Genomic DNA, 26,814 nt, shown 5'->3' with positions numbered 1-26,814 from the left:
CACCAGATTTCTTGGTGTTCACCTGGCGGAGAATCTCACTTGGTCCCTCAACACCAGCTCCATAGCAAAAAAAACCAGCAGCGTCTCTACTTTCTGTGAAGGCCGAGGAAAGTCCATCTCCCACCCCCCCATTCTACAGAGGTTGTATTGAGAGCATCCTGAGCAGCTGCATCACTGCCTGGTTCAGAAATTGCACCATCTCGGATCACAAGACCCTGCAGCGGATAGTGAGGTCAGCTGAGAAGATCATCGGGGTCTCTCTTCCAGCCATCATGGACGTTTACACTACACGCTGCATCTGCAAAGCAAACAGGAAGGACCCCACATACCCCTCATACAAACTCATCTCCTTCCTGCCATCTGGGAAAAGGCACCAAAACATTCGGGCTCTTACAACCAGACTATGTAACCGTTTCTTTCTCCAGGTCATCAGATTCCTCAATACCTAGAGTCTGGACTGACACCAACTAACTGCCCTCTACTGTGCCTTTTGTCTTGTTTATTATTTATTGTAATGCCTGCACTGTTTTGTGCACTTTATGCTGTCCTGAGTAGGTCTGGGGTCTAGTGTAGTTTTTGTGTTGTTTTACATAGTTCAATGTAGTTTTGTACTGTTACATGTAGCACCATGGTCCTGAAAAACATTGTCTCGTTTTTACTGTGTACTGTACCTGCAGTTATGGTTGAAATGACAATAAAAGTGACTTGACTTCAGTTGATTAATGTAGACAGGATAATGCCACCCACTTTCTGAAGTCAATGCCCAGCTCTTTTGTTTTTTTGACATTAAGGGAAAGGTTGTTGCCAGACACCATGTCATTTGGAAGGAGTACGAGCTGGCTGGTGATTGGTGAGACCAGGTGAGGGGCGATGGAGATGGGGGATGAAGTAAGAAGCTAAAGTGGATAGGTGGAAGAGAGATCTGATAGAAGAGGTTAGTGGACCATGGAAAGGAAGGAGGAGAGGATCAGAGGGAGATGATGAGCAGGTAAAGAAAAGAGAAGGGATGAAAAGGGAATCAGAATGGGGATTGGAAAAAGAGCGAAGGGAGAGAGGGAGAAGAAATTACCAGAAGTTAGAGTAATCGGCATTTATGCCATCAGGTTGCCATGGGAGAATTTCTTTTTAACAGCACGGATGTGCCTCCCAGCGGCAGCGTGTGAATGAGATGTGTATGCTCACAAAGCATCTGATGCTTTGAAATGGGGGAAAACCACAAGGGCGATGGTTTAATGCAAGAAGGTCCCAATTTAGCAATTTTATTTTTGATGACAACCAATTTGGCATCAGGCCAGAATGTAGCACACACATAGCAAACCAAAAATGGTGGAAATCTAATTTCCAGTCAAGAGCGCCTCAGCACCATACAAAGAAGTTCCATTTCAGTGGAAAAAATACCATATTAGTTAGAAGGAGAGGTTGGGAAAACTTCGGTTGTTTTCTCTGGAGCACCGGAGGCCAAGGGGAGTCCTGATGGAAGTTTTCTTCATTTATCAAAATAAAGTTTATTCATAATAAATTATTATTTCCAAGAATAATCCAAGTAATCCCTTTTCATTCTTACATTCAAAGTTCAAAGTACGTTTATTATTAAAGCACATATACGTTATACAACCTCGATATTCGTTTCCTTCCAGGCAGCTGCAAAACTAAGAAACCCAATAGAAACTGTTTAAAAAAAGATTGGCAAATAGCCAAAGTGCAGAAAGAAAATTAAACAAATCAGGCACACAATAAAAGCGGGCAAGTCGCATTCAGAACTGAAGCTCACAAAAGTGAGCCCACAGAAGCCCATTAGTTTCAGGCCACAGCCTCAGTTCAGTGCAAAGATGAGTAAACCTTACGGAGCAGTGTGTGGAACCTGCCGGTCCCTCGCCTCCAGCCCCAAGACCCTGACCTTTACAATCTGGCCCAGTACTTAAATCGTCCAAACTTGGGCCATTCCCCACTCTTGGACCTACAATACTGGTATGCTACTTCAGTAACTGAGGGACCTCCTCACCCAACCCAGCCCCTCCCAGTAGTGGAGGTACACTCTACTGTGGTCACCCCCTACCGAGCCCTTGTGGTGGCAGCACCGAGCTCCAGTGAAGCCCCCCAGCATGTACTTCTGCAGCCTGGAACGTGCCAGAGGGGAGCACTCCCTTATGGATATCTCGATATGCAGGCACCTTTGAAACTTATATAGGGTCGATAGTCAGAGTGCCTTTCTTCTAGAGAAGAAATGGCAAATACATGGCTGTAAGGCAAAAAGAAGAAATTTTAAAGGAGTTATAAGTGACAGGATTTTTTTGTTACACATCGAGAGGCGGATGCCTCTAACCCAACAGGAGGACTAGTGATGAAAGCAGATATGATTGTGGCATTTACCGGTTTTGTTAGCGAGGCACATGAATATTCAAATTTCAAAGTTCAAACTGCTTTTTGAACACAAACACACATGACTGACACTACTTAAAAACAAAGTACATATACGCCATTGTACAACTACCCAGAGATTAATTTTCTTGCAGGCATTCACCGCACATGAAAGAAATGCAACAGAACCAATGAAAAACTGCATTATAACTCCTTTAAAATTTCTTCCTTTTGCCTTACTTTTCTCCCCTGAGAAAAAAAACAACAAATGTGCAAAAGGCAAACTATGCAAATACAAAAATATAGTAAATAAATAAATAGATAGATAAATAATACTGAGAACATGAGTTGTAGAGTCTCTGAAACAATTGAGGTGATTTTCAATACCTTCAAATTCTTCGTAATTCCTAACGTACTAAAGTAGGAAAACCATTTCATTTTCACTCGGCCATTTCTGACATCTCCAAGCCTGAACGGTTGAAACCGCAGCGAGCAAAACAGTTCCGAATTGTATAAGTGCACATTTCTCACCAACTATCAGTGACATAATCACTGCTTTTCAAACTCAAACACACGCAACTGACGCTATTTAAAAACTGATCACTCTAAGCACAGTGTGGTGTCTAAGACCGGGCATGTGCCCACAACCGGTGCTGGTTAGAAACTGAGTCCATTAGTTGTAAGATCGGTCCAGAGTTGAGGTGAGTGAAGTTGTCCACACAGGTTCTGGAGCCTGATGGTTGAAGAGTAACAACTGTTCCTGAATCCGGTGGTGTGGGACCTAAGGCTCCTGTATCTCCAGCTTGATGGCAGCAGCAAATATGCATAGAAGAGAGGGAAATAGATTATGTGGAGGTAGAAGCGATTAGTTCAATTTGGCATTGCGTTAAGCACGGACGTCCAGGACTGAAGGGTGTGCTCCTGTGCTACTTTCTTCTATTGAAACACTTGACTGATGTCTTTGGGCGTGAGCTCATCAAGGAAACACTCAAACAGATTTCTAATGAGAGTGTATCCGTAGCACACATTTTTCTTAGTGTCTCTGCTTCAGTTTTAGAAACTGGTGGCTTTTCCACTGGACCTTGCTGGAATGGATGGGAAAGTAATAATTCTTTCATGAGGGAGTGGAAGTGGGAAGTAAAATTTTCTCATGTAAGCTGCCACTAACCCAGCACTTTGTCATCTGCAAAAGAAAGTGGAAATTAATTCTGTCTGTCTATGGTCAAGCCAACATATTTTATTACCTCAAAATGTTTCAGATGTACGTTAATAACTTCAAGATGCTTTCTTAATTTGTTTTGTTTCCTATCTAATAGACTGCACCTGCTTTCTGTGTAGGGTCCCTCCGCAGAAAAGTCTGGACGACATCCAACTCCAAGCAGTCCATTAAGTGGAAAACTTCCTGAAATCATATTAATAATGGAAAAATGCAGTCAAACTCTCTTAAGTGTGTAATGCATTTGACAAGAAACTTTAGACCTTACACTGGTCATAAATACCACAGCAAAGTATTTGGCTAAAAAAATATAAAGAGGGTCGTAACTCTTTCAGGGGATACGCTGGAACTTCCCAATGGGCAATCTTTCAATATCCTGGAGCTAACACCAGCCAAATGATGGCACAGGACGCATGGCTGCGTAGTGGTTAACATAGTGCTTTACCGTACGGGCGACCAGGATTCAATTCCCACCGCTGCCCATGAGGAGGTTGCACTATCTCCCGTAACCGTGTGGGTTTCCTCCAGGTGATCTGGTTTCCTCCCACGGTCTAAAGATGTACCAGTTGCTAGGTTAATTGGTCATTGTAAATTGTCCCAGTGATTAGGCCAGGATTAAATCAGGAGGGTGGGGGGGGGGGTGGATGGCTGCTGGGCAGTGTGGCTCGAGGAGGCAGAAGGACCTACTCCCTACTGTATCTCAATAAACACATAAAAGCTTGGCAGCACCTCTACTTCCTCAGGAAGTTAAAGAAATCTGGCATGGCCCCAGTGACCCTCGCCAACTCTTATCGATGCACCACAGCAATGTATCTTATCCAGTGCACCACGGCTCAGTACTGGTCTGCCTGCGACCGCAAGGAAATGCAGGGAGTTGTAGACACGGCTCAGCAGATCACAGAAACCAGCCTCCCCTCCACGGACTCTGTCTGTACTTCTCGCTACTTCACGAAAGCAACCCCCACCCTGAACATTCGCTCTTCTACCCCCCCATCGGGCAGTAGATAAAAAAAGAATCACGTACATCACGTACCACCAGGTTGAAGGACAGTTTCTATCCCACTGTTATTAGACTATTGAATGGTCCCCTAGAATGATAAGATGGACTGTTAGCTCATACTAACCCTGCACCTTATTCTCTGCTTGCACTGCTCTTTCTCTGCAATTGTGAAATTTCATTCTGCATCCTTTTAGTGCTTAACTTTGTATTACCTCAATGCCCTCGAATGGAAAATCCGAGAAAAAGTAGAGAATACGGCCCAGTCCGTCATGGGTAAAGCCCTCCCCACCATTGAGATCATCTGCATGAAATGCTGTCGCAGGAAAGGGACATCATCAGGGGTGCCCACCAACCAGGACATTATCTCTTCCTGCTGCCGCCATCAGGAAGAAGGTACAGGAGCCTCAGGCCTCACACCACCAGGTTCAGGAACAGTTATTAACCCTCAATCATCAGGCCCTTGAACCAAAGGGGATAACTTCACTCAACTTCACTTGCCCCTAACACTGAAATGTTCCCACAACCAATGGACTCACTTTCAAGGACTCTTCATCTCATGATCTTGATATCTACTGCTTATCTATTTATTTATTTATTTGTTTGTTTGTTTATTTATTTATCTATCTATCTATCTATCTATCTATCTATCTATCTATCTATCTATCTATCTATCTATCTATCTATCTATCTATCTATTTATTTATTTATTATTGTTACTTCTTCAATTTGTACTTGAACAATTTATTGTCTTCTGCACTCTGGTTGAATGCCCTGGTTGGATAGTCTTTCACTGATTCTGTCATAGCTATTATTCTATAGATCTGTTGCATATGCCCAGAAAAAAATGAAACTCAGGGTTATATATGGTGACACATTGATAATAATATTTACTTTGAACTTTGATGCACTGTTTTAATAAATTATTCTATACAAACAGCGTGCATGATAACTTTTTCACTGCGGCTCAGTACATATGACAATAATAAATCAATTTACTATTTTTTCTTATCAACAAAACTCCAGTTGAGGATCAGTGACGTCTGTGAGAAAAAAGTAAAAACCTTAAATTCCATTTGCAATCTGGAATGCATCTCTTTAATACCTACCTTTAAAATTCTCAAAAAAAAAAGTGGAAGGTGAGGCCTCTCAACAGTTTAGGAGAATTTAGGACCAGAGGGCAAAGCCTTAGAGAAGAGAGACATCCCTTTAGAGCAGAGATGAGGAGAAATGTCTTTAGCCAGAGGGCGGTGAATCTGTGAAATTCATTGCCACAGATGGCTGTGGAGTCTGTCATTGGATATATTTAAAACAGAGGATAATAGTGATTAGTAAGGACTTCAAGGGTTATGGGGAGAAGGCAAGAAAATGGAGTTGAGAGGGGTGATAGATCGGCCATGATAAACGGCGGAGCAAGCCCAATGGCCCAGATGCCCTAAATCTGCTCCTGTGTCCTATTTGGTCTTGGGGGGGGAGGGGGGGGTTGAAATTTGAAATTTGAAAATAGAGGATGGTTGGAATTAGGAGGAAATTTTCTTCCCACAAATTTGACCAATTTTTTTCAGACTGCTAGGAGAAAAAGAGTTCAGGTCTGATTAATGGATCAGTCTCCTTTCAGATGCTTTATACAGAGAGGGGAGAAGGAAGGGTTATTTTATATAACCACAGACATGATGATTCAAAAGCATTTCCTCAAATGGTTAGTGAATGATTAGTAAATCATTGCAATGTAGGATTTGAGACTTACATCTTCATAGAGTAAAATATCATTTCTATTTAGATGACTAATTCAATTAAGGATGAGCGTTTGAGCATTTCTGCTCTGAATATAAAGATCGCACGTTCTGCATTCTTTACTGGAAACATACTGTTTGGACTAATTGGGCACCTCCAAAGGAAATTTCTCATATAATTTATGGCCAATGTTTGGAGACCGAATCTGAGCTTCCCACAACAGTTAGCTTGAGGCTTAAAATCAAAGAAAAAAAAATTTGGGACACAAACCAGCCATGCCTTGGCTAAAATTTAAATAAATGGCCAAGATTTGGATCCTCTCAAACAGCAAAATGTGGATTAGGATATTGTTTAAAATCAGACTAAAGATTCTGGGCCTATCAAAGGCTGAGTTGGTGAACTCACTGATTATTATGCCATCAATCATTACAGATTAGATTTGGGGTCAGTTGGTACCAATTTGGCTGATATCAAATCAATAATAAAAGTGTAACATACCCTGGAAAGAAAACAGTAAAAAAACAGAGTCAGTCATTATAAACTGCAGAGGGGTAAGCGATGCTTGTTCAGTATCAGAAAGAGCAAGAGTTAATGTCTGAACGAAGTGTTCGATAACGGTGCACACATTTCCTGATGCCATTCTGAATGCAGATTTTATATCGGGGTTTTGAGTCAGTTTACGGATTGTACAGCGTGTATTATATATACGTGCAGTACAATCCGTACTGCACTGGGCAGCACGGTAGTGTAGTGGTTAGCACACCGCTTTGCAGTACCAGCGAACTGGGTTCAATTCCTCCTGCTGCCCGTGAGGAGTTTGTACCTTCTCGCCATGACTGTGTGGGTTTTCTCAGGGTGATCTGGTTTCCTCCCACAGTCTAAAGACGTACCGGTTGATAGGTTAATTGGTCATTGTAAATTGTCCCGTGATGAGGCTAGGGTTAAATCAGGGGTTGCTGAGCAGGCAGCTCGAAGGCCAGAGGCTGCACTGTATCTCAATAAATAAATAAATAAATAGTTGATGCTTTCTGCCGTGTACTCCATGCTGGCTTCCATTTTGAAACAGAGATACAAGGACCAACTTTACTTGCCGTATACATTTATACGAATTGGGAATTTGCTGTGGAGTACTGGCAAGTATATGCAACGAAACAACAACAACAACATTCAGCACTTTCATAGAATAAAAACTTGTTTAAAAATATGAGATTGAAGTATGGATAAGGAATAAAATGCTCATAAATACATAAGTACAGTACCAGCATATATACCAGCAAGTAAATAGGACTAGACTTCCAAACATAAATAGACCCAACAGCACAATCATAAACTCATACATTTGTAGATTTCCGAAACTGCCTAAGTGTGTTTATTGACGGAGGTAGCACGATATAGCCCTGGACCTTTGCCCTCCCACACAGTGAGATCCTAAGTTACTCCCATTTAAGAAACAGAAATTCGACCTCACAGAATTCACAATTAGTATGTAAAATTTTGAGATATGCAATCATAGGTCGTCATGGTAACGTAGCTGTTAGCGCAATGCTATTACAGCTCGGGGCTTGGAGTTCAGAGTTCAATTATGACACCGTCTGTAAGGAGTTTGAACATGTGAACGCGTGGGTTTTATCCAGGTGCTCCGATTTCCTCTCACATTCCTAAGATGTATCGGTTAGTTGGCTAATTGGTCACTGTAATCGTCCCATGATTAGGTTAGGGTTAAAATAGGTGTTTTTGCTGGGTATTGGGCCTCATTGGGCCTGTTCCGTGCTGTATCACTATATAAATAAATAAACAATTGGTTTCATGGTGGGAAAATAGTGTGTAAATAAACAGAAGATTTTTCAACTCAGATTTTTGACACAAGAGCAAGTGGCAAGGATATGCGTTATGAAAAGTTGCAAATAGCCTTTTTCTCAGAACGCATAATGGCGGGGGGTTTGGGGAGGGGTTACCTATATGGCAGTTGTGTGGGGTTGAGTGGGATCCAGGATCAGCCATGATGGAATGGGGGGAGCAGACTCAATGGGCTGAATGGCCTAATTCTGCTCCTGTGTTTTATGGTCCTATGTATTGTTCTTGTTGGAACTCAGACAAGTAAAAACAGTAAGGTTAAATTAATAACAGAACCACTGTGAATAACTTCACTCACTTCAATTCTGAACTGGCTCCACAACCGATAGCCTCACTTTCAAGGACTCTACAACTCAATATTATTTATTTATTTTTTATTGATTATTTGCACAAGTCACCCTCTTTTCCACATTTGTTATGTATAGCTTTTCATAAATTCCATTGTATTTTATTTGTTTTCCTGTAAATACCTGCAAGAAAAAGAAACTCAAGATAGTTCATGGTCATAGTCAGAGAGTTAGAGAAAGGTCAGCACAGAAACTGGTCCTTTGGCCAATCTAGTCCATGCCAGACCATTTAAACAGCCTAGTCCCATTGATCTGCACCGGGACCACAGCCCTCCATCCCCTTTCCATCGATGTGCATGCACCTAATTTGATAATAAATTTACTTTGAACTTCGAACAAAAAACATTGTTTTACCATCACTCACACGTCTCAGACCACTTGTACTAAATAAGATTGTGGTGAAGTCAATATTGTCATGCATGTAGAGGATACCACAAACAAAACTGAGACCAGTAATAACTTTTTGGTGAGGTTGCATGTGGGATTGATTTTCCCAGAGCACTGTAAGAATCCCTGCTCTTTAGCATTAGAAAGCAAAAGTCATATCTGTATTGCATTTTAAAATACGCCAGTACTGTTATTCTAGCCTCACCAAACCCCTAGTGAGGCAAATCACAGCAGGATGTCTACAGAATTCTGGGGGCTGAGTGAATAGATTTGCAATTATGGGGCACCTTGCCACAAATTACCTATTTTAGTGGAGTTAGGGGCTGGATCACTGGAACCTCCTGCTGTGTTATGGCATTGATACAAAAAGAAGGTGTGATCTCGCTCCAAGTTAACTGTGCGCAGATATTTAAAGTCTGCATTTAAACTCTTTCAAAGGCCAGCACAGCTCCCTGTGTGTTACTTCTGTACAGGATTTAGAATGAGCATTTAAAGATTAGCTTTATTTGCCATAGGTACATTGAAATGTCGGAAAACGCAGTAAAATATGTCACTTTGTGACCCAGAGATGTCCTTGGGGGCAGTCTGCAAGTGTTGCTATGTTCGCAGCACTGAAAGGCATGCGCACAACTTAATAACCCCCGTGTCTTTGGAATGTGTGCAGAAACCGGGACACCCAGAGGAAATTCAAGCGGTAGCGGGCGGAACGGACCAGCTCCTTACAGACAGCGGCATGAATTGAACCCTGAGCTTGCAGCTGACTTTGTAAAGCACTGCACGGTGCCACCCGATCAAACCTATTAAAATATAATCCCCCATTCCTGCACTTCCTAGGGCAGCAATGTGGCGCAGCCCCGGAGATCCAGGGACCCAAGGTCGATCCGGACCTCCGCTGCTGTCCGTGTGGAGTTTGCAAGTTCTCCCTGTGACTGGGTGCGGGGCGGGGTGGGGGTTTCCCTGGTTGTTCCAGTTTCATTCCACTTCCAAAGAACGCGCAGGTTGGCAGGTTGAATTAACAGTGTAAGCTGCCCCTGGTGTAGGTGAGTGGTAGAAATTAGGAGCAGGGATGAGGTTGAATTTCCTTAGCCAGAGAGTGGTGAATCTGTGGAACTCATTGCTACAGACTACTGTGAAGGCCAGGTTGTTGGGTATATTTAAAGCAGAGGTTGATAGGTTCTTGATTAGTAAAGTGATCAAAGGTTACAAGGGAAAGGCAGGAGAACGGGGGTGAGATGGAAAATAATTAGCCCTGATCAAGTGATAGAATTGACTCGATGGGCTGAACCTCTTAATTCTGCTCCTATCTATATCTTATGGTGTTAATCAAAAAGCGTGCAGAATAAAATGGATTAAGGGGTGGGTCAAGTGCCATGGTAGCAGAGTGGTTAGCACAATGTTATTACAGCTCGGGGCGTTCCGGATTTCCGGAGTTCCAGAGTTCGATACTGACTCCAGCTGTAAGAAGTTCTGCCCGTGGAATGTGTGGGATTCCTCCAGGTGCTCTAGTGTCCTCCAACAGTCCAAAGACGGGCCAGTCGGTAGCCGTGAACTGTGCCCCCCTCCCGTATGTCTGGGAAATGTGCCGGAATATTCCACAGGCCAGTCAGGCTACAGGAGTCATACCATTTATCGGGATCCCTGGACAGCACGGTGGCACAGTGGTTAGCACAACGCTTTACATTACCGATGAGCCAGGTTCATTTCCCGTCAGTGCCTGTAAGGAGTTCGTGCCTCCTCCCTGTGGCCTTGTGGTTTGCTCCAGGCGTTCCAGTTTTCTCCCACAATCCAAAGATGTACCGGTTGCAAACAAGAGGAAACTTGCAGATGCTGAAAATCCAAGCTAAACACACACACAAAATGATGGAGGAGCTCATCAGGACAGGCAGCATCGATGGAAAAGTGTAAACAGTCGACATTTTGGGCCGAGACCCTACACCTGGTTGATTGGTCATTGTAAATTGTCCTGTGACTGGGTAGGGCTGAATTGGGGGTTGCTGGGGCAGCACAAAGGGCCTAGTCCGTGCTGTATTTCTAAATAAATAAAATATCTGTTTGATGGCTCCTGTGGCCTCAGTAGACCTGTTTCTGTGCTCTAACACTGTGTGAATCCATCGTTGTTCACTGAAAGACTGAAAGTGACAGGAAATGATCATTTCCAGAATGCTTAATAAACAGCTCAAGGAGATGACTCTAGTGACTGGTACAGATTTTTAATTCTCTGGCTACTTAACCCAGGGATACTGGAGGCCAGCTTACCCAGGAACACTCAGAGGAAACTGCACATCTGCCATGGATGGTTTACATGGGAGGCACTGTCAAAGTGCCAAAACAGCTGTTAGTGCTGGCTGGCTCAACAAACGGGAAACAAATTCTGGCACGCCATATGCCCCTGTTTAATCTTTGCTGCCCCCTTAGCCTATCAGTCACCTTGTTAATAGCAATACTTTATTACGAGAAGCACCCAGTAAAAGGAGTAAGGAATTCGTGCTTCAAAGGTTTTTTTTAAATAATCTTGCAGCGCTTCCTAAGAACTTCATTGTGACACAACTGCACAATTGTTGACTACGGTCTGTTGAAGCGGCGTTTATCCATGTGCAGTTAAACTCCACACCTCTCCACGTACTTCCAGCAGAGGCTTGCTGTTGCAATCAGGTCCAGGGAAACATTACTAATTTTTCTGCTCCCTGGCCAAGCAGAGCAAAAATTAATTGCGATGCCCCCCCCCCCCCCCGGTGCAGCTCCAGCTGAGATGAATCTAATTCAGTGCAGAGAGAAATCTAACTGGCAGCATTCCTGGCTTATATGGCCCAATTCCATTGAAACCCGTATATTTACCATGCATGCAGGCAGTTTTTCAAAGACCTTCAATGTTTACTGGAAACCACGAGGTACGATTGCTTGCAAAACCTGTGTTTAGTACACTTAAGCCTTAAATGTTTACCAGAAATTGCAGGATGTTTAATGTATTTAAATCTTAAATGTTCACTAGAAACCGTGAGGTACGATTGCTTTCAAAAAATTTTAGCACATTTAAAAGGTACTTGGATAGGAAAAGCACAGAGGGATGCATGTACAGTGTGCGCAGAAGGGATTAGTGTCAGTGGGCATTACAGTCAGGATGCATCAGGTCGGTTTGGAAGATGTGATCCGGTCCTGATGAAGAATCTTGGTCCAAAATGTTGACTATTTCTTCCCCTCCATAGATACTGCCTGACCTGCTCGGTTCCTCCAGCATTTGAGTGTGTTTCCAGCCTCCCTTGTCTGTAAGTTACTGCGTTGCATATTTCCATGAATGAGGAACTTCAGCCGTGAATTGCAGTACTACGTTTTCAACAGTGCAAACATAAAGTTAATCGTTCAATAGGCACAGTGGAAAAATATTGAACCTTTGATTTAAGTGCATACAAGGTTCCTTAGCGGCTTAATCGAGCCACAGAACATGCACTCCCAGACAACGACTTATGAGAATGACCCCCAAAATTCTTTGTGGTGGCACTTTCTGAGGAAGCCGTTTTGGCCAGAAATCCATGCTTCTCTTCGAGTAGTATCAGAGGACTTCTATTAAACACGAGAAACACCCACGCAAGACAGGGATGTAACCTAAAGATTCTTACTCCTCATGTATGTGAAGGATGTAAGAAATAAAGTCAATTCAATTCAATTAAAGCCAGAAGGGTCTACGTCTAACATCATCCACGTGTGATGGCCTCTGCCACTCCTCACTGTAGATTTGAGTAGTGTGTTAATCTTAAAATGATCATCTTGGCTTTCAAATCTCTCTGTCTCCTTGTCCTTTCTCATCTCTGTCCAACAAACCATGTGCTACGCATTCCTAATGCTAATCTCAGTGTCACAGCAAGCCGCACCTTCACTTGTAGAGATTTAGTTCCCTAAGCATCTCTCCTTCCTCCTTTATAACGGTCCTCTAAAGTTCACAGTACTTTTATATTCAAAGTATGTACACTCAGAGTTATCAAGTGGTTAAGGTGTTCTTCTACTGATCTGAAGGTCGCTAGTTCGAGCCTTGGCTGAGGCTGCGTGTGTGTCCTTGAGCAAGGCACTTAACCACACATTGCTCTGCGACGACACCGGTGCCAAGCTGGATGGGTCCTAATGCCCTTCCCTTGGACAACATCGGTGGCGTGGAGAGGGGAGACTTGCAGCTTGGGCAACTGCCGGTCTCCCATAAAAAAAACCTTGGCCAGGCTTGCGCCCTGGAAACTTTCCAAGGTGCAAATCCATGGTCTATCGAGACTAACGGAGGCCTACATGTACACTCAGAGGTCACCTCATTAGGTCGAGGAGCTAACCGATAAAGAGTCAGTTGAGTGTATGTGGTACCAGATACTTTGAGTTCATTTTCTTGCAAATATTCACAGGAAAGCAAAGAAATACAATAGAATAAATGATAAAATATGCATCAACAAAGACTGATAAATAACAAATGTGCAAAAGAAGAAAAACTGTGCAAATAAAAACCAACAAATAAAAGACAGATAGATAAAATAAATAGATAAATATATACATACATACCTCCATGCAGGGAATCCACCATAACACCCCAGATCAGCCTCTACAGCCTCCAGAGGACCCACCAATAGACAACCCCTTAGGAGAACAACTCCAACTCCAGTGATTGTATGACATGCATACACACATACATACTGAGAACATGAATGTAAAGTTCTTGAAAGTGAGTCCATAGTTTGTGGAAGCAGTTCATTGCTGAGGTGAGTGAAGTTATCCACGCTCATTCAGGAGCCTGATCGTTGAAGAGTAATAACTGCTCCTGAGCTTGTAGGTGTGGGACCTAAGGCTCCTGTATCTCTGGCCTGAAGGCAGCAGCGAATATGTAGAGGAGAGAGGGAAACGGATCATGTAGAAGCTGAAGAGATTAGTTTAATTTGGCATCTCACACAGCATGGTCATCCTGGCCAAAGAGTCTGCTCCTATGTTATTCTGTTCTGTTAAAATACTGGTTTAGAAACCTGATGGTTAAAGATTAATCACTGTTCCTCAACATGAGGCTGCTGTATTGGAGCCTGGATGTTAGTTGTCCCTGATGATGGACGCTGCTTTCCCATTACGACACTTCATGTAGGTGTGCTCGATGGTGAGGGGGCCTTCTCCTGTGATGGTGTGGTACGTGGGGGGGGGGGTGGGGGGGAGGTCTACTGCAGAGGGTCGAGGTAAGGTGCAGAAAGTTGTAAAATTAGTCAGCTTCATCATGGTACTAGCCTCCATAGTATCCGAGACATTTTCAAGGAGCGGTACTTCAAAAAAGGCGGCATCCGTCAATAAGGACCCCACCACTCAGTGCACGCGCTCTTCTCACTGTTACCATCAGGATGGAGGTACAGAAGCCTGAAGACACACACTCAGCAATTCAGGAACAGCTTCTTCCCCTCTGCCATCTGATTCCTAAATGGACATTAAACCCATGCACACTACCTCACTACTTTTTTTATTTATCTTTATTTTTGCACTTGTTTTAACTTAACAACTTAACATACATATAAACTTACTGTAATTCAGTTTCTCTTATATTTATCACATATTACATTGTACTGCTGCCGCAAAGTTGACAGATTTTACAACATATGCCAGTAATATTAAACGTGATTCTGATTCTGATTCTGGACTGGACCTTGATTTTGTTCCAGCATTTCCTTGCACAGCCCAACATCTTACATGCAAGTGTCCCAGGATGTTTTAAAGTTATAAAGTTAAAGTCTGTCCTGAGCCTTATAGGCTCATCAGGTCAGTGTTTATGCCGGTTTCCATGGCGTGAGAGTACGAGACCCCTCCCAGATAGGACGCCAGTCTATCACGAGGTTAACCCCAGCATTTTGCTGGTACCCATTTTCAGCCGGGTGGACTGGAGCAGTGTGTGGTTAAGTGCCTTGCTCAAGGACACAACACGCTGCCTCGGCTGGGGCTCGAACTCACGTCATTCAGATCGCTAGTCCAACGCCTTAACCACTTGGCCACGTGCCACACATCTGGGATGTTTTACTGTGTAATATTTGGAATTGCAACATGCAGAACTCCGATAACCTCAGCAGCATCCTTATGTCCCGTGTGGTATGACATTGGCAATCATAATCTTCCATCTGTCTTTAGAACCCTTCACGCTGTTGCTGTTAATATTTTCTCTATCCATGACCATGATTGTTCTCGGCAATTTTTTCCACAGAAGTGGTTTGCCATTGCCTTCTTCTGGGCAGTGTCTTCACAAGTCGGGTCACCCCAGCCATTATCAATATTCTTCAGAGGTTGTCTGTCGGGTGTTAGCGGTTGTATGACCAGGACCTGCGATATGTACCAGTGCTCATACAACCATCCGCCACCTGCTCCCATGCTTTCATATGACCCTTGCCCAAGAGTGACCTGCAGGCCAGCAGAAAGAAGGAGTGCCTTACACCTCCTTTGGTAGAGATGTATCTCCACCCTGCCACCCACACCCTATCTATACCCCTCATAATTTAGTATATCTCTACCAAATCTCCCCTCATTTGTTGATGGGATAGAAGATCTACTGTATATCCAATAATTTACCACTGACTTTTCTGAAATCCCAATGGTTTGGCAGCTGGTTCAACAAGAGACAATTGCTGAATTCCCTTCCCCTTTGGTTCCTGTGCTCCTCTCTGACTTATACTCCTTTTCATTTGACTCAAGCCCTCTGCCTCGCACTCCCTCTACACTTGCTTAGTTCAATGGTAAGTTTAATATCAGGGGAAATGTTTAAAAATATAATTTAGAATGTGTGGGGGTATTAATGTATTTAACATCTAATTGTCTGTACGATTTGATAATCTGACACTAACGTCCTGAGTATGCCAGATTTACTGTATCCGGAAAAGATTACGGGTCCCTGGCAAAGTGACGTTATAAGTGAACAAAGTTGGTAATGTTACAGCTACATAAGACCTTAGTTAGACCCCTCTTGGAGTACTGTGTTCAGCTCTGGCCTCCTCACTACAGGAAAGATGTGGATGCTATAGAGAGAGTGCAGAGGAGATTTACAAGGGTGTTGCCTGGATTGGGGAGCATGCCTTATGAGAATAGGTTGAGTGAACTCGGCCTTTTCTCCTTGGAGCAATGGAGGATGAGAGGTGACCTGATAGAGGTGTATAAGATGATGAGAGGCATTGATCGTGTGGACAGCCAGAGGCTTTTTCCCAGGGCTGAAATGGCTAACACGAGAGGGTACAGTTTTAAGCTGCTTAGAAGTAGGTACAAGGGGGATGTCAGGGGTAAGTTTTTCATACAGAGAGTGTTGGGTGCGTGGAATGCACTGCCAGTGACTGTGGTAGAGGTGGATACAATAGGGTCCTTTAAGAGACTCTTAGATAGGTACATGGAGCTTAGAAAAATAGGGGGCTATGCGGTAGGGGAATTCTAGGCAGTTTCCAGAGTAGGTTACATGGTCAGCACAACATTGTGGGCTGAAGGGACTGTAATGTGCTGTAAATTTCTATGTTCTATGTTCTAAACTCCAAGTGGATCACAACTTTGTTGTGGTTTGGAGGCTTGCGTACCTCAATGACCTGAAGATCTATGTCGGCTGGAGTCAGGGCTTTATGCTTATGCTGTTGGTAGGGCCTCCCATGCCAAACAGACTAAGGGTGGTCCACCAGTCCTCCAGGTTCAGGGGCTCATCTCAGGGCCAAAAACCCTGAACTGGTGAAACAAAACTGTTACAGAAACAGCGATGAAGAATCCTTCTGCACCTGAGCGCTACAGTATTCCTGAGTCTCCACTATGAGCTTGCATGACTAAGAGTAGTGAAAACCAGAAGGAAGCCCCAGACACCGCCAGAGATGGAGAACCTTCATTGCTGCCCGAAATGCCAGTGGCATAACGGGCAATAAGTAATAAATAATAAGCTGGTATAACATCATTCCATTTACAGCACAAGTAATAAGGGATCACACACAAACAGGGTCAAAGAACAAATTAGCATCAAATTCATGGAAAGCTCAGATATAGCAGCACCTCAAGTTTAAAACTGGTTGTGAAACTCATTTAGAGATTACTTACCTGCTAGGACACAGAACTACACAACACAGGAACAGTCCCTTCGGGCCTGTTGTGCTGAACTAATTAACCACCTAACTATACTAATCCCTTCTGGCTATCCATGGTCCATATCCCTCCATTCCCTGCCTATCTCTATGTCATCTGCCCCTAATACCATCCTTGATAGCACATTCCAGGCGCCAACCACTCTTTTAACCTGCACATCTCTTTTGAACTTGCACCCTCTCACCTTGAACGCAAACCCTCTAGTATCAGACATTTCAACCCTGGAGAATGCAAGACAAACAGCTGAGACGTATTGAAGGCTCCTCAAGCGAGGAGGTTCAGCGTTTCACTTCTGGACAAGCGGTCTTACTAAGGGACTCCAGTGGTGGTCAGAAGTGGATTTTCAGACAGATTAAGGACAGACCTGAACCACTCTCCTACACGGTGGAGATCGAGTCTGTTATTGTGGTGAACTATGTGCCTATCTGGACACGCCCCCTTCTGACTGCTCCTGTGGCTCCTCCCACAGGCCCCTGTATAAAGGCGATCGAGGTCTGATCCTCTGCCTCATTCTCCAGGATGTAGTATGATGGTCACTCACTGCTGGTTCCTTCTTCAGTCAATAAAAGCCGATATCTCGCCTTACGTCTCAGAGTGAGTTATTGATGGTGCATCAGTTATCATCTGGAGACAACACATCGATCAGGTGAGGAGAGCAGGGTCAACTGATAGAGAAGAAAGTTGGCTACTGCTATCCGAGCTACCTCCTATGGTCTCAGAGTCAGTTCCTACAACCACTGTGGAGGCGGCCCCAGAACCTTCACAGCCACAAGTCTCACCTGCCAGAGAGTGATTCCCCATGTCAGGGAAGCCATTATCCTACAGAGTAAGAAATCCTCCACAGCGATTAAATCTTTAAGCCGGAATGCGACAATTTAAAATTTACAATGCTGTGAATATCTGTATATCATAGTTGTATTACATAATGTACTGTGTATGTAGTTGAGATATATTCTACATTATGTTGGAGTTTATAGATAAGTAGGGATGTGTGTTATGTATTTGATATTTCAATAATATTTGAGTAACCTTGCATATATATTGTTTGATTATTCTTGCTTGTTTAACTGATTAATTACGGGCTACATGTAAAACTATAATTGCATATGTTAATTGCATATGTCATCATGTTCCCACGTGATACGTCTGCACCTCGCTTAAAGTTCATTCAAAGTATACACCCATATTTTCCAACTCCCGTGAGTTTCTTTGAGTTAGTTCAGTGTTTTGAAGTTACAAAACCTAACACCACCTGCTATCTCATTTCTTCACTCTGGGCTTGTTCATATCACTATACTCAATAGAGAAGCTGCTGCAACAGGCACGCTAAATCGAACTGTTGAGTGGTGCTCTGCTTTGTGTGATCTGTCCCCCCAGAATTAAATGGTCATTAGCTGCAACCTGATTACAACATGAAGTGAGCTCGGCCATTCCATTCCAAGTTTTTCAATTTCAAAATCTGCAGTGTCTGAGATTTTAGTAAATATACAGTTTCAAGGCTGGAACAGAATGGAATTTGTTCCTAAATATACTGTGCATTCAGTGACCACCTTATTAGGAACCTCCTGTACTTAATAAAGTGGCCGCTCAGTGTATATCCATGATCATCTGCTCGGCTAGCCCATCTACCTCAAGGTCCAACATGTTGGGTGTTCAGAGACGCTTTTCTGCACACCACTGTTATTTGAGTTACTGTCAGCTTGAAGCAGTCTGGCTATTCTCCCCTGACCTCTCTCATTAGCAAGGCATTTTTGCCCATGGAGTTGCCACGCTTTCTCACACCATGCCCTGTAAGCTCTAGAGACCGTTGCGCCTGGAGATCAGCAGTTTCTGAGATACTCAAACCATCCCATCTGGCACCAGCAATCATTCCACAATCAAAGTCACTTCGATCACGTTTCTTCCCCATTCTGATGTTTGGACTGAAACAAAACCAAACGTCTTGACCATGCATGCGCTTTCATGCACTGAGATGCTGCCCCGTAATTGGCTGATTGGGCATTTGCATTAACAAGCAGGTGTACGGGTGTACCTAATAAACTGGCCACTGAGTGTAAGCTGGGAAATGTTGAAGAAAAAGCTTACAGGGCAAAAATGGAAAGGATGTACTGAGAAGATGTAAATGTAATATACATCATGGTGACATCCAAATGTAAAACAAGCTTTAAGAGGTTAAAAAATAAAGAAAAACAAAAGAATATTTTACGTGGTTTGAACCCTTGAGAAAGAATGTAAATAATTACAGAAAATCTGGGATGAAATGAAAAAAGTTGGAAAAAATATATGTCAAATGAGATTGAGGGGGAAAAAGTAAAATAAATCCCCAGACAGAGGTTTGCGGCAGAGAAAGTATTAAATGTCAAAAGGGCCCCTTAAGAAGGAGAGAGGCGAGGTGGAGGAGATGTTAGCAGAATGAAGAAACTTTCAAAATGATTTCAGAATAATTTCATGGTTGAAAACTTTGGTGGTATTCCCAGTATAGTCACTAAAGCGTGGGGGATGGACTTGTGTCCATGGAGAATATGCAGCCTAGCAATCGAAGCATTGTTAAGAAATTAGAGTATTTCAAGGCTTTTTCACCATACATCCAGGTGAAATGCATGCCAAGAGAGAAGCCTCCAGCTTCAGAGTTCTGAACTGCTGAGTTAGCTGTAGAGGAAAGGCTGGGTTCAATGCTCAGAGATAGAAATTCCAACAACAAAATTACCATGGGGTTGTAGGATTACGCAGCTGGGAGAAAGGCCCTTCAGCCTATCTCATCCAGTGCACTGCAATCCCATTCTGCTCTGCAACTACGGTCTATGGTCAGCCTGCAAGAGAAGAGTTGTTGAAAGTTCAAAGTTTAAAATAAATTTATCATCAAAGTGCACATATGTCACAATGCACCACTTTGACGTTGCTGATGTTCACAGTAGTCACAGAGAAATCCAACAGAGTCAATGAGGAACTAGATACCAGCAAAGATGGAAAATCAATGAAATAAATAAATACATAGATATCTAGGTAAATTAATAAATAGATAGATAGATAGATAGATAGACAGACAGACAGAAAGATAAATAGATAGCTTTGACAACATGAGTTGTAGAGTCCCTAAAAGTGAGTTCATTGGTTGTGGAATCAGTTCAGTGCTGAGGTGACTGAAGTCCTTGCAGCATGGGTACAGTATATGCTTGCTGTGTTTGAACATATTGAAGCGTTGGGAAATGTATTAGAAGTATGAGTTGGCAGCTGCGACTACAATGGAGTGAAGCTCTATCAGACTCACGGTCACTAGGAAAGCAGGGGTCAAGGGGGAGCCGGCAATCACGAGCTCGGCTAGCAGATGGTGATGACATGCCCATCTTAAGCCCTTCCTACACCACTCCTTCCTCAATATAGAAACCACACCTTACAGCTTTGTTACAGCTATATAAGACCTTGGTCCGATCACACTTGGAGTACTGTGTTCAGTTCTGGTCACCTCACTACAGGAAGAAGGATACTATACAGAGAGTGCAGAGGAGACTTGTTGCCTGGATTGGAGGGTGTACCTTATGAGAATAGGTTGAGGGTACTCGGCCTTTTCTCCTCGGAGCGACAGAGGGTGTGAAGTGACCTGATAGAGGTGTATAAAGTGATGACGGGCATTGATCATGTGGGTAGCCAGAGGCTTTTTCCCAGGGCTGAAACGGCTAACACAAGGGGGATAGTTTTAAGGTGCTTGGAAATAGATACTGAGGGGATGTCAGGGGTAAGTTTTTCAGAGTGGTGGGTGCGTGGAATGCACTGCCAGTGGCAGTGGCGGAATTGAACACAATAGCGTCTTTTAAGAGCCTCTTAGATAGGTACGCGGAGCTTAGGAAAACAGAGGGCTATGCGCTAGGGAAATTCTAGACAGTCTCTAGAGTAGGTTACATGGTCGGCACAAGATTGGGGGCCAAAGGGCCTGTAATGTGCTGTAAATTTCTATGTTCTATGTTCCACATTACTCAAACGTGTCCCTTTTTAGCAATAAGACTTCGTGCCTATGCTTCTTCATAGAGAGCTGAGCCCTGAGTCTGATGATGACAGATGATCATTGTGGGGATCACCACATAGACGAGAAAACCTTAGTGAATACATGCAAGGTAAAGGTGGTAGAGGCAGATACATCTGGGACATTTTAAGAATTAGTTAGAGAGGCACATGGATGATGGAAAGATGGAGGGCTATGTAGAAGGGGTTAGATCGATTAAGAGTTGGCATGACATCATGAGCCACAGAGCCTGTACTGTGTCGTATTGTTCTACTTTCTGTGTTCCAGAGGGGTGCATAGGGTGTCCAGGGAGGGGTAGCATCTCTGGTGAAGGGGCTTGTCATGTCCATTCTGGGGCAGCTCACTCACCTTTGGTCCCCACCGGACTCTCAGCTCTCACTTGTGGCTCCAAGTAGCAGTTCGCAATCAACGGCGGCCTCACCCTGGTACCCTGCTTCGACAGGCGGGCTAAACCAGGGGAGGGTAGCTGGCAGCCTCATACCCCAGTGGGATAGGGAGATGCCGGTCCCAGCATGCAAAGTCAGCTCCTGGGCGGACTGGGCGGGTGAGATCCGACAGCCAGGAAGGCCGTACTGCAATGCTTCGTGGAGAGCGAAGGGCAGGGCAAGGCACTGAAGACACCATGGTCATCCACTGTAGCCTAGAAAGACCCGAGTTTGTGAGGTCTGTTTGTACCACTCATCCCAGACTTCTGAGGTCAAAAGAGTGGAATTGCCCCAGTACAATGGCTTCGCCCACTTTAAAAACCCTCCCGCACAGGTTTCCTGTCATCAGCAGGCACAATGCACACCATGCCATGATCTAAAGCAAGGAAGGGCAGACATTAACCATCCATGGTTGAAGGCCAGAACTAATCAGAAGAAAATGTCCAGGACTTGGGCTCAAACGTGCTGGACATTTAATGACCTTACACGTGGTTAAAGTCAGTAGAAATAGCAAATGCCAAAAGCCGACACATTCACTTTCACAGCGAGGAGAATGGGGTTGAGGGAGAAAATAAATCAGCCATGATCGAATGGCAGAACAGACTGGGTGGGCCAAATGGCCTAATTCTGCTCCAATGGTCAAAGCCACTGCCAAAGCTACAAGTCCTGGCGCAGGCTTTCAACCCGAATCATCGACATTTCCTGCTCCATCCCCACCACAGCTGCAGCTCAACCTGAGGAGTTCCTCCAGCAGGTTGTGGCTCCAGATTCTATCTGTCATCTCCTCTCTCCTAGAGTGCTGCCTCTAGTGGTTAAACAAACAGGTGCAGCACAAGGCCCAGAGATGCTTGCCGTCATCTTTCATCTTCTTATGTCACCTCCTCCGTTCTAAGGGAGCAATCACCAGGATGAAGTTACAGAGAGAGGAACATCATTGTGTAGGAGTGAAACATTTGCACGAAGACCCAGGAGACAGCAGACGCTGGGATCTGAAGCCAAAAACATAAGCTGCTGAAGGAATTCAACGGGCCAGGCAGCAGAGGAAAGTGGACAATCAGTCGTAGGAATACCAGAATCAGAATCAGGTCGTGAAATGTGTTGTGTTTGTAGCAGCAGTACAATGCAATACTTAATAAAAGGGAAAAAATTGTGAATTATAGTAAGTGAGTATATATGTAAAACAGTAAAGTAGTGCAAAAGTAGAAATGAGAAATGTAGTGAGGTAGTGCTCATGGTTTCAATGTCCATTGAAATATGAGATGGTAGAGGGGAAGAAGCTGTTCCTGAATTGTTGAGTGTGAGCCTTCAGGTTCCTGTACCTCATTCCTGATGCTAGCATTGAGAACAAGGCATGACCTGGGTGATGGGTGTCCTTAATGATGGATGTGGCGTCACTCCTTGAAGATGTCCTGAATGCTGGGGAGGCTAGTGACCATGATAGACCTGACTGAGTTTACAGCTCTCTGCAGCTTATCTCGATCCTGTGTGGTAGCACCTCCCCACCCCCCATACCAGATGTTGTTGCAGCCAGTTAGAATACTCTTCATGGTACATCTGTAGAAACTGACCAGACTTCAAAATTCAAAGTCCATAGTAAATTTATTATCAGAGTACACATTAATCACCTGATTCATTGTCTTGCAGGCATTCACAACAGTACCAATAAGTACAATAGAATCACTGAAAACCTGCACATAAAGATTGACAACCAATGTGCAAAAGACAAGTTGTGTAAATGAAATAAGTAAGGAAATAAATTAATTAATAATTCTGAGAAAATGAGTCGCAGCGTACTTGATGGTGTCTGTAGGCTGTGGAATCAGTTCAGGTTGAGGTGAGTGAAGTTATCCATGCTGGTTCAGGAGCCTGATGGTTGAAGGGGGAAAACTGTTCCTGAGTAACACACACAAAACGCTGGAGGAACTCAGCAGGACAGGCAGCTGTCCATGGAAAAGAGAAAACCGCCAAGACCCTTCATTAGGTGTGTTCCTCACAGGTCCTGAACCTGGTGGTGTGGGACCTAAAGCTTCTGTTGCTCCTTGTGAGCTTGGCCTGGATGGTAAAGGTCTTGGATGACGGATGCTGCTTCCTTGTAGATCTGCTCATTGGTGGGGAGGACCATCACACCATCATACTGAGCACGGGGGCTCCCCAGGGCCTTGTGCTCAGTCCACTGCTGTTCACTCTGCTGACCCACGACTGTGCTGCATCACACAGCTCGAACTACATCATCGAGTTCGCCGATGACACGACCATGGTGGGTCTCATCAACAAATCAGCATACAGAGAGGAGGTGTGTGGGCTAACGGACTGGTGTACAGCCAACAGCCTGTCTCTGAATGTGAACAAAACAAAAGAGATGGTTGTTGACTTCAGGAGAGCATGGAGCAACCACTCTCTGCTGAATATCGACAGCTCCTCCATTAAGATCGTTTAAGAGCGCCAAATTTCTTGGTGTTCACCTGGCGGAGAATCTCACCTGGTCCCACAACACCAGCTCCATAGCCAAGAAAGCCCAGCACCGTCTCTTTCTGCAAAGGCTGAGAAAAGTCCATCTCCTACCCCCCCCCCCACCCCATCCTCATCACATTCTACAGAGGATGTATCGAGAGCATCCTGAGCAGCTGCATCACTGCCTGGTTTGGGAATTGCACCGTCTCGGATCGCAAGACCCTGCAGCGGATAGTGAGGTCCGCTGAGAAGATCATCGGGGTCTCTCCTCCCACCATTACAGACATTTACACCACACTAACACTAAAGCTAACAGCGTTGTGAAGGACCCCACACACCCTTCACACAAACTCTTCTCCCTCCTGCCATCTAGCAAAAGGTACCGAAGAAATCGGGCTCACAGGACCAGACTGTGCAACAGTTTCTTCTCCCAAGTCATCAGACTCCTCAATACCCAGAGTCTAGACTGACATCTACATCATTTATTATTATATTGTAATTTGCCCTCTACTGTGCCTATTGTCTTGTTTATTAATTATTCTACCTTCCTTGCACTGTTTTGTGCACTTTATGTAGTCCTGTGTAGGTCTGTAGTCTAGTGCAGTTTTTATGTTGTTTTACGTAGTCTAGTGTAGCCTTGTACTGCCTCACATAGTCTAGTGTAATTTTGTGTGGTTTCATGTAGCACCAGGGTCCTGGAGGAACGTTGTCTCATTTTTACTGTGTACAGTACCAGCAGGCTATGATCGAAATGACAATAAACTTGACTTGATTTTATCCTGTGATGGGCTGAGTTATGTACACCACTTTTCCATTCTTGGGCATTGATGTTTCTGCACGAGGCTATGGCAATTTACCTTGACAATGGGGCTGTAAGGCGGGGACGTGAGAGACGGCAGACGCTGGATTCTGAAGCCAAAAGCAAGCAGCTGGTGAAGATCCACTGTCCATTTCCCTCCGCAGACGCAGCCTGACCACTGAGTACCTCCAGAAACGGCTGTATGGTTCTGCTTTTGATTTATGCATGAAAATATTTGCCACGTTGAATCACTTGTTTTTGACTTTCGGGGCTTGTCAGAACTGATCAATGACAGAGGGATGGGTGTCTGGAACCGATGCTGCTCCGGGGATCTCAGCGAGTTATGGGTGTGAACTGACTTGTGAGTTATTAAACATGGGCGTTAGTCGTCGTGAGTTCAGCACCTGCTGCCCATCCATTTTAGCCAAGCAAAGTGTCGACAGTGTGGGTGACGCGGAGAAAGTAACCAGAGAAGCAGGGGCTGAGATTCAGTTGGTTGGAGGGCTTGGGAGGGAATCTCCTGTTTCTGCTTTGCAGCAATGCATTCGCTGTCTTAGAGTTGTTTCAGAACCAAACACGGGCGAAAGCACAAAATAAGGGTGCAGCGCCTTAGTCAGTGCATCAACGGTTACAGGAATAAATCAGCCATGATGGAATGGCAGAACAGACTCAAAGGGCTGAATGGCCTAATTCAGCTTCTAAGTCCTATGGTATTATGGTCTTACTCTCTTATTACCATACCAGGTCCTTCACAACCAGTCAAATATTTCTGAAATGAAGTAATTTCTCCAACATGGGAAAAGAAAGAAGAAATTTGGCCCTTCCTGTCTAATCAGTCGCTTAATAACATCATGGCTAATCCTTCAGCTCAAGCCATTTTCCTGCCCTGCCCTCAATTCCCATAACACCTAAATAAAAATCTGTCCTTCCCTATCTCAAATCCACTCACTGACCAAGCCTCCATACACCCCTGAATGATGAATTCCAAAGATTCCCTCCTTGAGAGTGAACCGCTTCCCCAGGTGATCTCCAGGTTCCAGATTTGTCACATGTGTATCAAAACATACAGTGAAAAGTGACGTTTGCGTTAATGACCAGCACAGTCTGAGGATGTCCAGGGGCAGCCTGGAAATGTCACTACACATTCCAGCACCAACATAGTATGCCCACAATGGCAACAAAACAACAGGAAAACTGGCCCCTTTTTTCCCTCCCATCCACCCACCCACCCGATCACACACACATGCAAACATTCCTCCAACCCCAGGGCAGGCTGCCTCTGAGACTCCATCCTCCAGTGGACTTGTGGACTCATTGACATCTTGCCTCAAACTTTCCCAGTGGACTCGAACCCAGGCTTCAACCATCAGGCCTCGATCTCCAGATTTCGGATTGACCTTCAGGCTTCAATCTTTGGTGCTGACACCAGGCCCAAACTCTAGGCCTCAAACTCTGAACTCGTCGACTTGCATACTTAGGGGACCACTCATCCCTGCACAGACGACAAACCCCACTGATCTCATAGTGTTCTCACTGACCTGGGTTGTGGCAGAGGCACCAAACATCATCCTCACTGATTTTTGTCCATGGTGCCGACATCTGTCCAACAACAACAAGCCCATATCTACGTTGCTTTTTCATTTCGCTGTATTCATGTATGGTTGAATGACAACTAAACTCGAACTTGTATTTTTTATTTATTAAGTGCAATCGTAAACAGCAGCCAGATCAGAAATACTGATCAAGTCAACTAGTTCCCAAAAGGAACTTTGATAGGCCAATCAGATGGCTCACAGCTGCTCAGTGATAGAACATTAAAAAATCATATGTACAATTAAGAAACATTAAAAAATAGTAGAAATATTGCAGTCATAATGATCATGATGAGGTCTGCTGGAGAGAGACATTTATGCTGTCCTCCATAGTTCAGAGAGATTGAAGGATAAGGTTACAGGGTGACAAAACGTGACAGGAGGATTTGGAACTAAAAATTAATGCCTACCGGGAGAAAACAGCACCTGATCTTTCTAAGATCAAGATGCCATGGAAAGTTATTGTCTGCATGGCATCTGGGCAGATCATTCCATACGTAAGTACATCAAAGATTTCAAAAGGAAAACAACAAAATAGTCAATAT

The sequence above is a fragment of the Hypanus sabinus genome, chromosome 1 (assembly GCF_030144855.1).
Source record: "Hypanus sabinus isolate sHypSab1 chromosome 1, sHypSab1.hap1, whole genome shotgun sequence".
In the NCBI taxonomy this organism is placed as follows: Eukaryota; Metazoa; Chordata; class Chondrichthyes; order Myliobatiformes; family Dasyatidae; genus Hypanus; species Hypanus sabinus.
Note: the sequence above shows the minus strand (reverse complement) of the source record.